The sequence below is a fragment of the Phlebotomus papatasi genome, chromosome 1, assembly GCF_024763615.1.
Source record: "Phlebotomus papatasi isolate M1 chromosome 1, Ppap_2.1, whole genome shotgun sequence".
NCBI classification, from domain to species: Eukaryota; Metazoa; Arthropoda; class Insecta; order Diptera; family Psychodidae; genus Phlebotomus; species Phlebotomus papatasi.
The window spans coordinates 79861664-79876367 of NC_077222.1; the positions used below are offsets into that span (position 1 = coordinate 79861664).

Sequence of the window (14704 nt, forward strand, 5' to 3'; positions counted from 1 at the left end):
AAAAGCACACAGATATTGCAATTAATGGAAAAGATAATGGAATCATCTATTTTTTAAGTATATTGAAATTTTTATTTTTATTTTTTGCATTAATTTATTGTATTCAGGTATGTATTTATTTTCTTCAGGTAGTTTGCAAACACATGTGGCAATTCGTGTATTTAAGTAGTATGTATTTAATTCACTGATTACTTGTAGAAGGTCAAGTATCAAGCCATTCGCTGTACAGAATTAAGGAAAATAATTCGAAATTTTAAAAAATAATGTTCATTAAAATAGCCATTTTATTGCCGAAAATTCAAACCTACTATGAACCACTTAGGAAGGGGTCTTAGTCAAAATGCCAAAAAGGGCAAAATTCCGAAAGTTAAGATCCTGAAAGTGATCTTAAGTTATCTTTTTGTTCTGTGGGGACACTTCCGGTAATCGCCAGTGGAAATTTATTTCACCTCAAGAAGAAAAACAAATTTTCTGTCTTGCCCAGAGCTTTCGGTCTGGATGTGGACCGAAAACTCTGAAATAAATTTCCACTGGCGATTACCGGAGGTGTCCCCACAGAATATCCATCACGCCAGCTCATTATCCAACAAGTTATCTTTTTGGTTAAAATGTTATAGCTACCTGTACAATTGCAACTACGCTTGTTGTAAAGGAAAATTGTCTGTATTTTGGAAAATTATTCCACGCGTTATCCTTCGCGTGATTTCGAGCGTTTCAGGACTTTGACTATTCAGGATTTTGGTTTTCGGAATTATGGGATTGTCAGGATGTTGGTATTCTGGATTTTGGATTTTACGATTTAGGCTACCACTGTTATGCCCTAGACTACGATACTGCCCTAGATTTTGTCATTAGAAATTGCTCCCATTATGTTTAAAGTCAAGTTTAAAAACACTCCGAAGTGGCCTGTAAAGAATCTCAGTTAGTATATAAACCTATCTGGACTTAATGGACTTCTACATACCAAAAAGCAACCATGTGCAAAATCTTTTGAAATAAATTCGCCAAACTCATTTTTTAACGATTTATTGAGTTTTACAGTGTTCAAAGATGTACATGGATACACAGCATTCAAATATTTTTAAGAAATTGTTCAATGTTCATTAAAGCCCACTCCAAGCACATGTTAATGGTGTAGGGACTTTGTCATAAAAATTTACAGCGAATCCCGATACATCCTGTGAGGAAACTATCATTAAACAAGTCCTTTAGACTGAAAAGGCAGAAAACCTTCATCTTTTTTCTCAGAATGTTGATAGGATCCGTTGAAAGACTGAACTATTAGAATAGAATATTGAGTATTGCTGAGTGATTGCAATGCCCAAGGATGGGGCATGTTATTTCCCTTACCATAAAGACCAAAGGAATGGGACTAGTCTTACTATATTGTTTATATCCTTAACTAATAGGACAATGGAGTCGCGTCTTTTAAAGGCCCATAGTTTCCTTAATATATCAAAATTACTTTGTGCAGTTTGCTCTTAAAATCCTCCAAATTTATCAATATTTAACTTGACATCTCAAGGACTTCTAGAATGAATCCTGGAATGAAATTTGTATCAGAATATTTCTAGGACTTTTAATACCAAGGATTCATCCATAAAATCCTAATGATCTTTACAATTTAGCTAATATTAATGAAAAAAAGTTATAATGTTTTCGAAATCATAAGCGCAAAATTGTACATGTTTAAGGCTAGATTTAACACATTTACAAAGGTAAATTTGAACTTTGACCTATGGCAAACTAATTTTGAACTATTCAATAATATGTTGGCTAAATCAAAATTATAAAATAATTGATAGTTTAAGAACTATTGATTCTTACAAAAAGAAAGTGCAAAGAAATATCGGTTCGCAACCGATTTATAAATCACTCAAAATATTGCCCAAAATACACCTTGGGAGTAATATAATTGAATTTTGAATAAAAATTAGGTATCGATTATGAACCTGTTTCATAACCGATTAGAATCGTTTCAATCTTGTCAAGATTTTCCAAGACCTTTCCAACAAGCCCTAACATGATACGATTTCGTTGAGAAATACACTCTCGAGAGCTTTTTAAACCTTTGACTTTCAAAAACCGTTATTATTAATGATTGAACGGTATTTTCGTGTAGGGATGAAATCCCAAAAAAAAATGGTTTTGGAGGGGAGGAATGGGGGACATGTTAATTGTTCTAGGGTCGATTTATGAAGGGTCCCCTGAAAGTCCCAAGTCTCTATTTCTAACCGTTTGAGCTCTAGGAATGGTAACGACTGGACGGATAGACGGACAAACAGCGTAATGCCGAAAATAGACACAGGCTGATCCTAGAGAATACTCAGCTCGAAAACTTTGGCGTTAAAGGATCAGCCCAAACTATCATACACTGGGGATTTAGGATCAATGATTAGCGTTTTCAGCGTAAATTTCCATTAAATCTCCACACTTTGATTGCTGAAGAACTTTTTATGTGCATTATCAATGGATTTTTTCATACAGGAAGGAGCACTATGACCTTCCCATTACTCCAATTTTAATGCATTTTAAGATTTTGCAACATTTGTGTACCCTTACTTTCCATGTTTTTTCACCCAATTGACATTTCGAAAAGCACCCAAAAACACCCAAAGTGAAGCTTATTATTTTCAAAACTGGCGCTGACGTCGCCTAATCCTCGTAATTTCACTAGACCTCACGAATTTAGAAGATCAGCCTGATCCTCCAAATTTTGAGCTGATCCCTGTGTGTATCGACACCAATCCTCATTTTGCGGGCTGATCCCTAAGCCGATCCTTGTGTCTATTTTGGGCTTAACATCATTGCTGATGAAAGCTGAAAATTTTCTGGGGTGAAAAAATTGAGTAATTATATATACTGTTCTATTGAAATACGCTGATGGTTTGTTTCAGAATCCCTATTACCATAAGACTTTAATCATTTTCATTGAACTTTTAAAATTCTTCCCTATGAGTTTTTATATATAAAATAGAGTAGTGCTTTAAAGCGGCGCATGTCTCTCACAACCTTCCATGGAATTCTTAAAGCTCAGAAAAAGCTCATATTATGCTTTACTTTTATCCATCCAATAGAATTTAATATTGAGCATTCTTACAGCAACCTTTATTGAAATTTATTGAAAACCGCAATATCTTTGAGTTTTCTGTTTTCCATTTAAATTCTCCAAGGGAATAAAATTGGAAATCTTACCATCATCTCATCTCTGCTAATGTCTATAGATTCCATGAAAATGCATCTCTCCTTCTCCTTTTCGTGTGACGCGCGGCGGGTGCATTTGGCTTTGCTGAAAACCGGCGTCGCATTGCACCAATCATATCCTTAGTGGAGAGGAAACCCCAGTTTGGGGACTCTTCGTTCAGTTTCACTTGTAAGCTAGTGATGAACACAAGTCCCTCTGTGGCACTCTCATTACTTTCTGCAGAAAATTTTGCAGTCAATAGTGTTCAAAAAAAAAGAAGTACCAGAGGAAAAATTGACAAAACTTCAAAAAATTGTACAACTTTTTACTTAAAACGCAATGTTGAGAGTTTCTTTTTGCACAACAATTTTTTACTGCCTCAAAGTGACTGAAAAAAATATATAAAACGATAAAATTATAAAAGTAATCTTTTGTTCGACCAATTTTAGTGACATTTTCTTTTTTCAAGTTTTGGATGGAAAATATATAATTGACAGTACTAGAAACAAAAAAGGGCTGCATAATTGAAAAACAATCAATAGTGAAAAAAAAATTTGCTTTTTTGGACTTTTTCTGCGACAGCACAAAAAAAGCTGTTTTGCAACGAACATCCAAAATCAATAAAATCGGTGCCTATGCAAGTGTTTTAGGGCGTGTTCACAATTTCTCTACATGCACTTAAATTTTCAACCCCTTATATAAAATTCACTGCTATTTTCCAATATTTATTCTATTTACCATCGAGAAAATTTTCACAAAAGGCCACGGGGTGTAAAAAGTATAACATATTCGTGCAACTCTCAACTTTCCGGAGTGAATATAGTATAATTAGAGGAAGTGCAAAAAAAAGAAAACGCAAAGTACGATTGAGGGAAACACTTGTGATAATAAAAAAAACTAACATTTTTGTGTTAAAAAAATCAATGCTCCACTAAATAATACAGTTTTAATACAAATGTGAATAGGATAGAACTTTTAAAGGCGACTAGAAAAAAAACGAAATTTACATAGTTTAGCAATAAAGTGCTGTTTAGAACTTTTTCACCAAATAATAATTACGTAATATATCTATTGCATAGCTTGTAAGTGTTTCTATAATACATATATTTGCGGGTCTTTGAAAGAGAACAGAGTTCTTAATAAGCTGCATTCGACGACATTTTGGGATCACACCCTCTTACCTCAGCTACAAAGAGCACACCCTTTTCATAAAAAAAATAATAAAATAAAGGGAGCTTTTGCTACTCTGCTCTTCTCGAAAGCAACTTCAGCGGTTTTTTTGGATACGTATTTATAGAAGGATATCAATTTTACCGGCCAAACAATGGGTGAATCTGTGGCAAATACAAAATCGGTGAGTGGATTAAAAGCGCATATACAATATGCAAGTGGGAGGGTTTGATGTGTGATCAATAAAATATGCCCAAAATATGGAATACTTGATGAAATGATTTTGGAGCGGAAGAGTTTGTAATGCGTTATTCACCAACCCTTCAACCACAACAAATTTGCTGAATAAATAAATCATTTTTCAATTTGTTTGCCAATTTCCTAGATTTTCCTAGTTTGGGAAAACTGCAGATTAAAATTACCACAATAATAGTTAAAAGTATCATTTTAAAAGTGATTCTATAAAATTAAGTAGGGGAAGGCTTTCAGCTTTTATACACACCTTGGTTTCGGTCATTTCTTATTTTTCATATATTCTTTTAATGAATCTGACAAATCTACGGCTATTCTTCAAGATCATATGAAATGTTCCAGACCAGAGTATATATAAAGCCTGAAAGCCTTCCCTTACCAAAGAAAATAATGCTTTTTTTGTACGAGTGAGCCTTGAAACGATACGAATTTTCTATTTGTTGGCAAAGAACTGTTTCGTTATAGCCATAAGGTTCGTTATCATAAATCTCATGAGATGAACTTCCTAATTACAAAACAAAGAAAAATAGAGAGAAAATTCGTGTGAACGATACCTACATTCCCCTACATAGAAAATTACAGAAATTTACAACTTGTTCAATTTTAAGCTGATACATTTTACAAAGTACTTTCTTCAAAGAAGAATTAAAAAAAAAACTAAATATTTAAAATTTAAGGTTTTAGAATTCAGTTAATGTTAAAGGCGTTCAAGATTCCTGAAAAGTGAGTTTTGAATAATTTAATGACTAAAATACTAATTTATTGAAAAAAAAGACTGGGATTTTTTTGTGTATCGAAAAGCAAACTAAATCCGATATAATTAAAATACGTATTACAAGTTTTTTTTTTGCAATGTTGTACAGTCTAAGGAAAAAACACATACGAAAATATTTAATGGTGTATTACATTTTTAATTATTACTGTTTTACAAATTAACAGTGGTAGAGTGTCTCAAATCTGAATCTCCCAAATTCGAACGACTGTTGTATTCAAAATGTCAAATGTGGGGTTATGTTAAAAATTCCTGATGTGTTTGATTAAAAATCATATCTCTGTACTGTTTTCTCAATATTTACGTATGTTATGACTGTATTAGAAAGTAATACATCACCACCAAGAAGATTTCTGAGGAACTACAGGCATTTGATTCTAATGTTACATAAATTCTTTTATTTTTAAAAATATCGTTCGATTTTGGGACGTGAGAAATGTCATTTCCATACTCCCGAAATGTTCGAATTTAGAATACTCTACTGTTAAGACTCTGTTATCACGATGAGCTTTTTTTTAGCTAAGTATTCCTTTAACCTCATAATCCTTTATTTATATTTATTTCTTTTTGTAAATTTCGTTTAATTTTTTTCATGTTAATTACACTATTACAAATCATAAAATAAAGTCTCTGACAGACATAGACAATTATTCTAGACATTTTTACTTTGCATACCATTTAAATTAAGGTTGTACAATATTTCATTTCAATTTCTTAACGTAGGGGAAATCCGGCATGTTGAGACACTTTTTTATGTTTTGACTTCAAGCATTATTTACAAAACTCAAAAAATTATCTTATAATTTTTAAATTTTATTTAAATAATGAAAAAAATAAACGAACGAAACGTGTTTCATAAATTGTTAAAATTAAAATTAAATTATTAAAAAAAAAACATTGGGGGAAGTGGTGCTATACTTTGAGCTGTGGGGCTACATTATTATATGATTTTTTCGCATTTTTCTAAAGGAAACTGAGTTTTTCCATTATGTAATTTAGCTAGACAAAAGAGTTATGGATTTAAATAAAATAATTCTAAGGACTAGCTTTATTTAGAAATAGGGTAAGAGTACCAAATTTCGGCCAGCTTGCAAATTTCCGTGAATTTGCTTGCAAATGAAATTTCAGTGAATTTTTAGTTTTTGCTTACTCCAGAGATTATACAATGTAAAAAAATAACAAAAAGTGTCGATTAGACGAAGGAGATGATGTAAAAATGACTTTGGAAGAATTCCGAAACTACAATGAACTATGAGAATGAAAGTGGCTGAAATAGGCCACCGAAGTTATCTCTATATTTTTATTTATTTTAATATGCATTAATAATGCTTTTAGATAAAATAGAGACGATAAACTGTCTAAAAAGTTCCAAGCAACACTCTATAAAGAAGTTACAAATAAATTAAATTTGTATTAGAAATATTACATTTCAAACTTAAGACTTTGCGGCCTGCATTCAACTATGCCGAAATTTGGCACACTTACCCTATGCCAAAAAATCGTATATCAATGTAGCCCCAGAGCTTAAACCAACCCCACGTCCCCCTATATGTAATTTGTTAAAACCTTTTTAATATTAAATTTATTTTGAATACTATATTCTAATTCAAAATTGATATGCATCTGTAAATTGTAAAGAATCTCAGCTAACTAAACATTTCAATCAATCGATGTACGAAGACGAATTTTCTAGCACAAACTCAAAGAGAAAAATCACTCTTGAGGTAATTGAGCTATAAATTTTTAAAAATCTGCATTATTTTTATTTGAAAACAGAATTTATTTAAAATTTTTGATATTACAATCATTGGCCCCAATTATAGCCCTAATGGCCTCTACACATTGGGAGCAATTTTTGTCAAAAATTGCTTTTTTGAAGGAAATTCCCTGCAGCGTTGTAGGGGGAAACGTCAAATTTCTGTCAAAAACGCAATTTTTGACGAAAATTGCTCCCAATGTGTAGACGCCTTAAGTCTGCTGATGTACCATGCAAACTGCATAAACGTTAACATCCGGAATGCGGTTCCAATCACGACGAATTTCAGCTAAATAAAACGTTCGATATGGAAAAGTCAAGCGGACTTGTATTCGGTGATCGTGAAAACGATTTTGCATTGGAAATGTACACTACAACAGTATAGTGCACGTAATATTTGTAATGATCCCGAGTTTTGTTGGAACGTCCACTGTTTCTTACCGAAATTTTTTTCCCGCTCAAGGCTTCAGACCACCTCCTAGGACAAAGTCTTGATACACATTGATATTCGTTTTGACAACACAAACCAGTAGGGGAATTCTGTAATTTTCTTGGCATTGTCACGCATGAGTTCGAAACCTGACAATGCCATTCGAGCTTCTTTTTTGTCATATCATATGAGTTCGAAAATGCGATTCATTGAATATTTAATGAAACCCCTTTACTTGATAATTTTGTGAAAATACAGTACGTCTTGGTTGATTTGTTTAACAAAATTCATTGTCATTTGAATTGACAGAAATCTCAAATGTGTGACTTCTGACAATGCCACGTGAGCTGAAATGGCAATGTCACGGCTACAGAATCGCATTTTCGAAAAAGCTCTCCTTAGATTCGAACCCAATTTGTCATATGGCATTGCCCAAACAGAATTCCCCTCCAGAAACCCTAATGAAATGCGATCATTTACCGTCATATGATGTTTTTGTCATCCAGTGTTTAGGCTTTAGTTTAATCAAAAAGGATGGGGCCAAATTTAATAGCACATATTTCACTTCCTTTTTAGTATATTCAAAAAACATTCTCAGTAAGTCCAAGCGACATGCATTGAGGAAGTCTGATAGAAATGGTTCTGCTCTTAACAAAATACCAATGAGAAATTTAGGAGGAAAATTTTCTAAACACGTGAGAGTGGGAAAATGAGAGTGAGAAAATGAGAGAGATGAGAGTAAATAGTTTCTAAAATTAAAAGTTCGGGATTCTCAAACATGAGACTTTTTTTTTTCTATCCTGAGATTTTCGAAAAGTATTCGAAAGAGAGTAGAGTTGTAGTGTTTCAGTGTGAGACGCGCCAGCAGCAAGAATTGATCTATTTTCGTGTCCTCTTGGCAGTTTTCTCTTTATTTTTTTTCTATTCCTTCCATTCTCGAACTTCAACCCTTTTCCAACCGTTTAATTTCTAATTTTGTTGAATTTTTCACATACTTTTCGCGTGACTCCATTCTATACTGCGATTTTGTGAGTGTTTGGACATCTTTTTGGATCATCTTACACTACGAAAAAGTTCTGATATATATATATGTGGAAAATGTGCACATTTGGATGTATCGCTATAATTTTGTGAATTTGAGAAAAGGAGTTGTGATTTGACGAGTGCTGAAACGAAAAGAGAGAAGTGTGAAAAGCCAATTTTCTGTGAAATACATATATATTTTAAATTTTTCTGACTTTAAGGTGAAAATTCCTGATTTTTCTTCAGCAAATTTTTGCAAAGAAGATAAAAGTTGAAAAGGGGATTGAGTAAAAATGTTCAAAAAGCGTTTTCCATCACTCTCAAGTCTTGGTGTGAGTGTTCTTATTATTATATTTTTCTTGCAAATTTATTTATTTAGTTTTATTGCTGTATTTTTTTTTAAACTGATTTTTACAATCTCTCAGTATTTTTACAATGTGTCATATGGTAAAGTAATATCACTATTGAGGAGTGTGTAAGGAGGAAAAGCAGTTTTTTTGTGTGTTGCTTCTTATTACTTGTTAGAAAATTTCTGTAGCCAGTGAAGTTATATTTAGACAGATTTTCAGATTTTCATCTCATACTCTTCCACGTTTATTCGTATATACATACCTACATTGACAAAATGTATGTGGATTATAGTTTTTTTTTTCTTTGCCATTTTCGCTCTTTCTCTGTCTCTCTCTTGTAAGTCGGTATGCATCATGAAAATTCTAGCATGGTGAATTTTCTCTTAGCGCCTTTCTGGCATCCATATCTCACACTAATATTTCACCGATTGTGCTTGGTGTTTGGTAATGTTCTCTAAGGTCATAATGTCTTTAGCACATTTTTTCACAGAAAAAAAACATAAGGAAAACTGATTTTTTTTAAAGGAGCAATGCCACCCAAATTTGAAAAGTTTCAGATGATTTCATACTATTCTTCAATCAGTGATTTAAATTTATCTTCCCATGTTCTTCTTTTCTAAACAGTGAATTTGTTTAATTATTGTATTGGCGTTAAGAGTTCAATTAAAAATATCATTAATCTACGGATTGAGTATAGTCCAATTTCTTGTCTGTATACTCTCGTCATTAGACATTCATCTTCTGATTGAGGGTCTCTGAGGTGAGATGTGACGTGAGGCAGACGGTAAATCTTTCAGTGTTGTGTGACGTGTATCCTAGCGCATTTCTGGGCATAAGCCAAAAATCAATCAATCTTGAACAGATTCATGTTTTACGCATTGTAAAATACCTTTTAAAAGTGCATCTTTTTGGTGTTTACCTACCTGTTTTCATTTTTGTTTCTCTCTACATCAGTAGAAATTCTTTCCGGCAGATGCACTATTTTATACTTATTTTGGGAAGAGAATCACGTGGGTTAAATTTATGCTAAAAATATGTTAAATGTTTGGGTTATTGTATAGTAGGTGAAGGAGAAGACTCGAAGACTTAATGGGGTGTGTCCGGAAATACTTAACATTTTTGAAACTTCTTTCTTCGTAAGAAATATATATCAAATCATATTTATAGATATCTAATGTCAGTCACGTGGAATTAAGGCTAAATATCTGAAGTTAACGATTCAATTCAAATTGAAAATGACCTAAGTGAAGCCATATTTTGGATAACATTTAATATTACTTTTGAATATCCTTGAATACGTTAGTATTCGTGATGAAAATGGAGATGTATCTTTACGGAGAATAGAGATTTATAGAGATACAAAAAATATACATTTATAATAATAGAACATGTTAATTTGATTCATCCTTTGCAAAAGGATCAAATTTGGATTAATTTGATCCTTTTATTTTTACCACACCGAGAAAAATGTGGATGGTAAAATTTACCATCCTCCATACAAAATTCTAATGGCCGGATAGTAAAAAAGTCACCCAGCAAACGCGATATTAAATTGGACTGTCAAAAATTGTAGAATCTATTGCATGGATAGTAAATTCTAATATCCGGATGGTAAATTCTAATATCCCCGGATGTTAGATTTTACTAGCCGGATGGTAAATTTTACTGGCAGGATAGTAAATTTTACTAGCCGGATATTAGAATGAAAAATGTCGGAAAAATTTATTTTTCCTTATTTTCATTGCTTTTTGGCCATTGTTTGAGGGCTTGGGGCCCTTCCTGGATGACATTCTCTGTATTTCAAGCCATTTTGATGCGTGAAAATCTTTTTCCAACATTGACGACTCAGCCGAGATTTGAACACGCGACCTTTGTGATGACAGTCCAGCATCTTCCAGCTGCGCCACGAATTGCTATAATGTATTCAAAGCATATCGGGAACGGTTGAATCGGCACCCACGATATTCCAAAATGACATTCTAACAGCAGGATGGCAAATTTTACTGGCTTGGATGGTAATTTCAATCCAAATTACTATCCTCCGTTAAAATTTACTGTCTTCCAGTTAAATTTTAACATCTAATATGCGGCCAGTAAAATTTACTTCCCGGATATTAGAATCTAAGAGAGGTCAAGGTAAAATCTAAATGAAGATAGTAAATTTTACCATCCGGCTGTTAGAATTTACTATCCATAGGATAGTAAATTTTAAAATGTCAAGATGGTAGATTCTAAAGGAAAGTTTCTATGGAGGATGGTATTTTCTACTATCTTTTGAGATAGTAGAATTTAAAGACACGATTTGTAGAAAATACCATCCAAATTTTTCTCGGTGCAGTGTTTACGGTGAAATCCATTGTTCCTGTAGGGGAATTCTGTAACGATATGAAAATGTCATATGACAAATTCTCATGGTAAATTTGGGAGCAAGGCAACATTAAAGTCAATGAGCATTGAATGATCATTGAAAAGGGCTCTATGAAGTCCTTAGTAATTGATAAGATTCTGATTTTCGATTATTTTTCCTAATTTATTACATAAATATTTTTAAATTTGTCATATGACATTCTCATACTGTTACAGAATTCCTTTACTGATCGACAATATATTATGAATTTTCTACAGAAAATGTAGGATCTAAAATATAGGTATAATCGGTTTTAATTCCAAAATGTTATCTCACGAAAAGCTGGAAATATTGCAAGACTGGAGGCCTCGACAATATACTTTTTAATTCATTGAAAGATGATTGACACGCAGCTGTCCATTTAATTTTATCTTTATTTGTCTTACGCGTTTAATTTATTTAATGGCTCAATATTTTTTTGCGAAATTTCTTATATACTTCCTGTAATATAGTTTGCAAACGAAATGAATCTCTACACTCTACACTTCATTCGCATCTTTTAGTACTGGAAAGTTTTTACTGCGGAAATTTTCTCAGAATCTGATAAGATTCCACTTACTGATATTTCAAGCTCAAGATACATAATTTCAGGCAGGATTAGTCATGAGATATCCTGATGACTGGCAATTATACACTTAAAAAGTTATTTTCAAAAGTTTTTCATCTTTTCATTTACATTCCGTACAATACTGAGTTCTTATACAATACCGCTCAATAATTTAAAGACACCTATTTTTGTGTTTTTAGATCATATTTAATTTTGTTTTGCCTTATTTTCAATAATATTGGTAGCACTGTAGTCAGTTTTGTTATTCATGTCAGAAATCGTCGAAAACAGATAGCAACATTCAAGTATTTTGTTTATACCAATTACGCAAATTGTGCAATTCCAAAAAATACCTACATGAACATGTTATGGGCAATATATACTTCCTTATTTTCACATAAAATAATTTGATAAAAAAATATGTAAAAGAGTAGGTGTCTTTAAATTATTGAACGTCATTGTAATTGTAAAATACTCATTAAGAGAGTATTTAGTGCTGAGTTTGAACATTTAAAGTTGACACTCGGGCTTTATACAATGTCCACCTGAAGTAAGTAACTGAAGATTTATAGTCCATGTATAACAAAAAGGATGACTGGTATGGTTCAAGCACTGCCTCTCTTAAAATATTCGTGATTTATGCATTTCGAAATAAAATTAGCATTAGACCTAAGGTGGAGAAAGAACTCTTGGCCGCTTACAGTAAAACTGCTAATTCAAAATATTTATGAGTTGGTATAATATCTCTTAAAATGCACTTTAGCAGAAGTAGCGGAAATGGCTGAAGAACTCACATTATACGAAAATACACTGTCGAATAAAATGATAGAATCACATCTGCAAAACTTTCTTTTTTACTTGTGTGAATTTTTTTTTATAACTCATTGAAATTATATTTTTGCGTAGAATTGTTCAAATTTATAATTTAAGTCGAATAAGTCTTGTTTTGGCTTCAATAAGTTACTTTTTTGACACGGAATACGGCAATAATGAAATTTTGCTGCCACTGTAGGGGAAAGTACTCTCCCTTCGAGCGTTCATGCCTTCGAATTATGTGGATTTTCTTTTTGTTTTTCTAAGAGACTTACACATTTCTATTAAATATTAATAGGCTTATCATCAATTTATTGATAATTCCATGATAATATAGTGTAAATCTCTTACGAAAAACAAAGGAAATTCGCATTACTCGAAGGTATGGATGTTCGAAGGGAGAGCATTTTCCCCTACATATAATCAAATTTTGCAATTTCTTGTTAAATGCAAGAATCAGAAAACTAAAAAGTTTTCGGTTGTCCAAAGAAAACAAGAACAACTTAGATTTTTCGAATATTGTGCAATGTGCTAGAATCCTAGTATTTTATCACTATTATAGGTATTAGGGAAGGTGGGGGCTAAATTTCAAGGGAAAAGGCTTTAACGTGATGTGATTTAGATAGAAAAAAAAAACAAATGTAGATCTATATTAAGTTATAGCTAAGACCAGCTTCCTTTAGAAATATGCGAAAAATAGTTTGCAAAGTAACCCCAGCATCAATATAGCCCTACCGGCCCTACCCCGCCATCGCTTCAATCTCAGATATTTATGATAGAAAATCTTTTGTGATTGTTCTGGAAACGTTGGAAATATATATATGATCGACTAGGTTCCGGAAGCATAAGTATGAAGATGCTATTATTATTATTGACAAAGTATGTATATGTAAAGTGCATAAGTCATGCATTTGAATTGCTCTGGAGGTTGGTCACCAACGCTAAGACGGCGGTGGACGCTAAAAATTGCACGGGATGTCAGTGAAATGAAACTGTACTTCGAAAGCATTGTTGATGAATTAATTTATCTATCTATCTATCTATATACTTCAAAATTTCAAAATAGTTTCGACACAAATAAAAAAAGTGGGTTTGGCAGAGATGATTCTATTATCTAGTTTGGCATCTTATTAGAGGCACATTGCTTTAAAGCTTATCTATATAAAATTTCATTTTAATATCATCAGGATTTTTTTTATAATTTATTTTTAAATGTGTTTTGAGAAAATATGTAGAAATGTGTGCTACAGTTGTAAAAGCTCTAAAACCCGAAATCATACAATCAATTTTTTAAACTAATTTATTTCAGAAATAATTCAAAATTCAAAAGTAAAAAAATAATTTTTTGTTTATCTGAATTTATAATTTTGACCATGAAAATTCAAGTTCCTTTTCGAAGCACGTAGAGATCTTTTGAAAATTCACAGGGTAGAAAATTTCACATTTATTAATTTCACTCGGTATAATCAATTTGCCCCCCACAATTGGTCACATATTTTCATGTGGAAGGATGTTCGAAAGAAAGTTCGTGAGTTATGAGAAAGTTTTTCCCTAATTTTCCTCTAGAGCACATCTTCACCTCCTTTTTGGTGAAATTCCTGCCTTAGAACCTTGTGGTGATGAAAATTTCATGAGATTGAGTATTTTGTGTGGGTTGGGAAAAGAAAGAGAAGAAGCCACTGTGACGCCCGGTGGCTTATGTGCAAAATGCATTGACCTCAGTGTAGTTGCAAAATAATCTTACTGAGGCAGCGGGAGTTCATTCATGCAACACCCCATGCTCTTAGGCCGCTTAACACTATTCACCCCTTGGTTGGGGAAAGACCAAGTTAGTTGGGTGGATTTGTGGTTGAAGGGAGAGAGATGACTAGATCCTTGCTAGTCCTCGTGGCGCTTATTTCCTCGTGGTAGACTGTATGCGAGGGTGGTTTGAGTATATAAAGGGGAGTGAACGAGAGGACAATGTGAAGGGATAGTGTTTCAGCAGCAACAATTTTCCA

At 32.7% G+C, this 14704-nt stretch overlaps 1 protein-coding gene across 6 annotated transcripts in view; it reads left to right on the forward strand.

Annotated features, from left to right (window-relative positions):
* The window catches only part of LOC129810261 (ankyrin-3-like), an 81908-nt gene that overhangs the window by 10009 nt on the left and 57195 nt on the right, over nt 1–14704 (forward strand). The window lies entirely within an intron of this gene.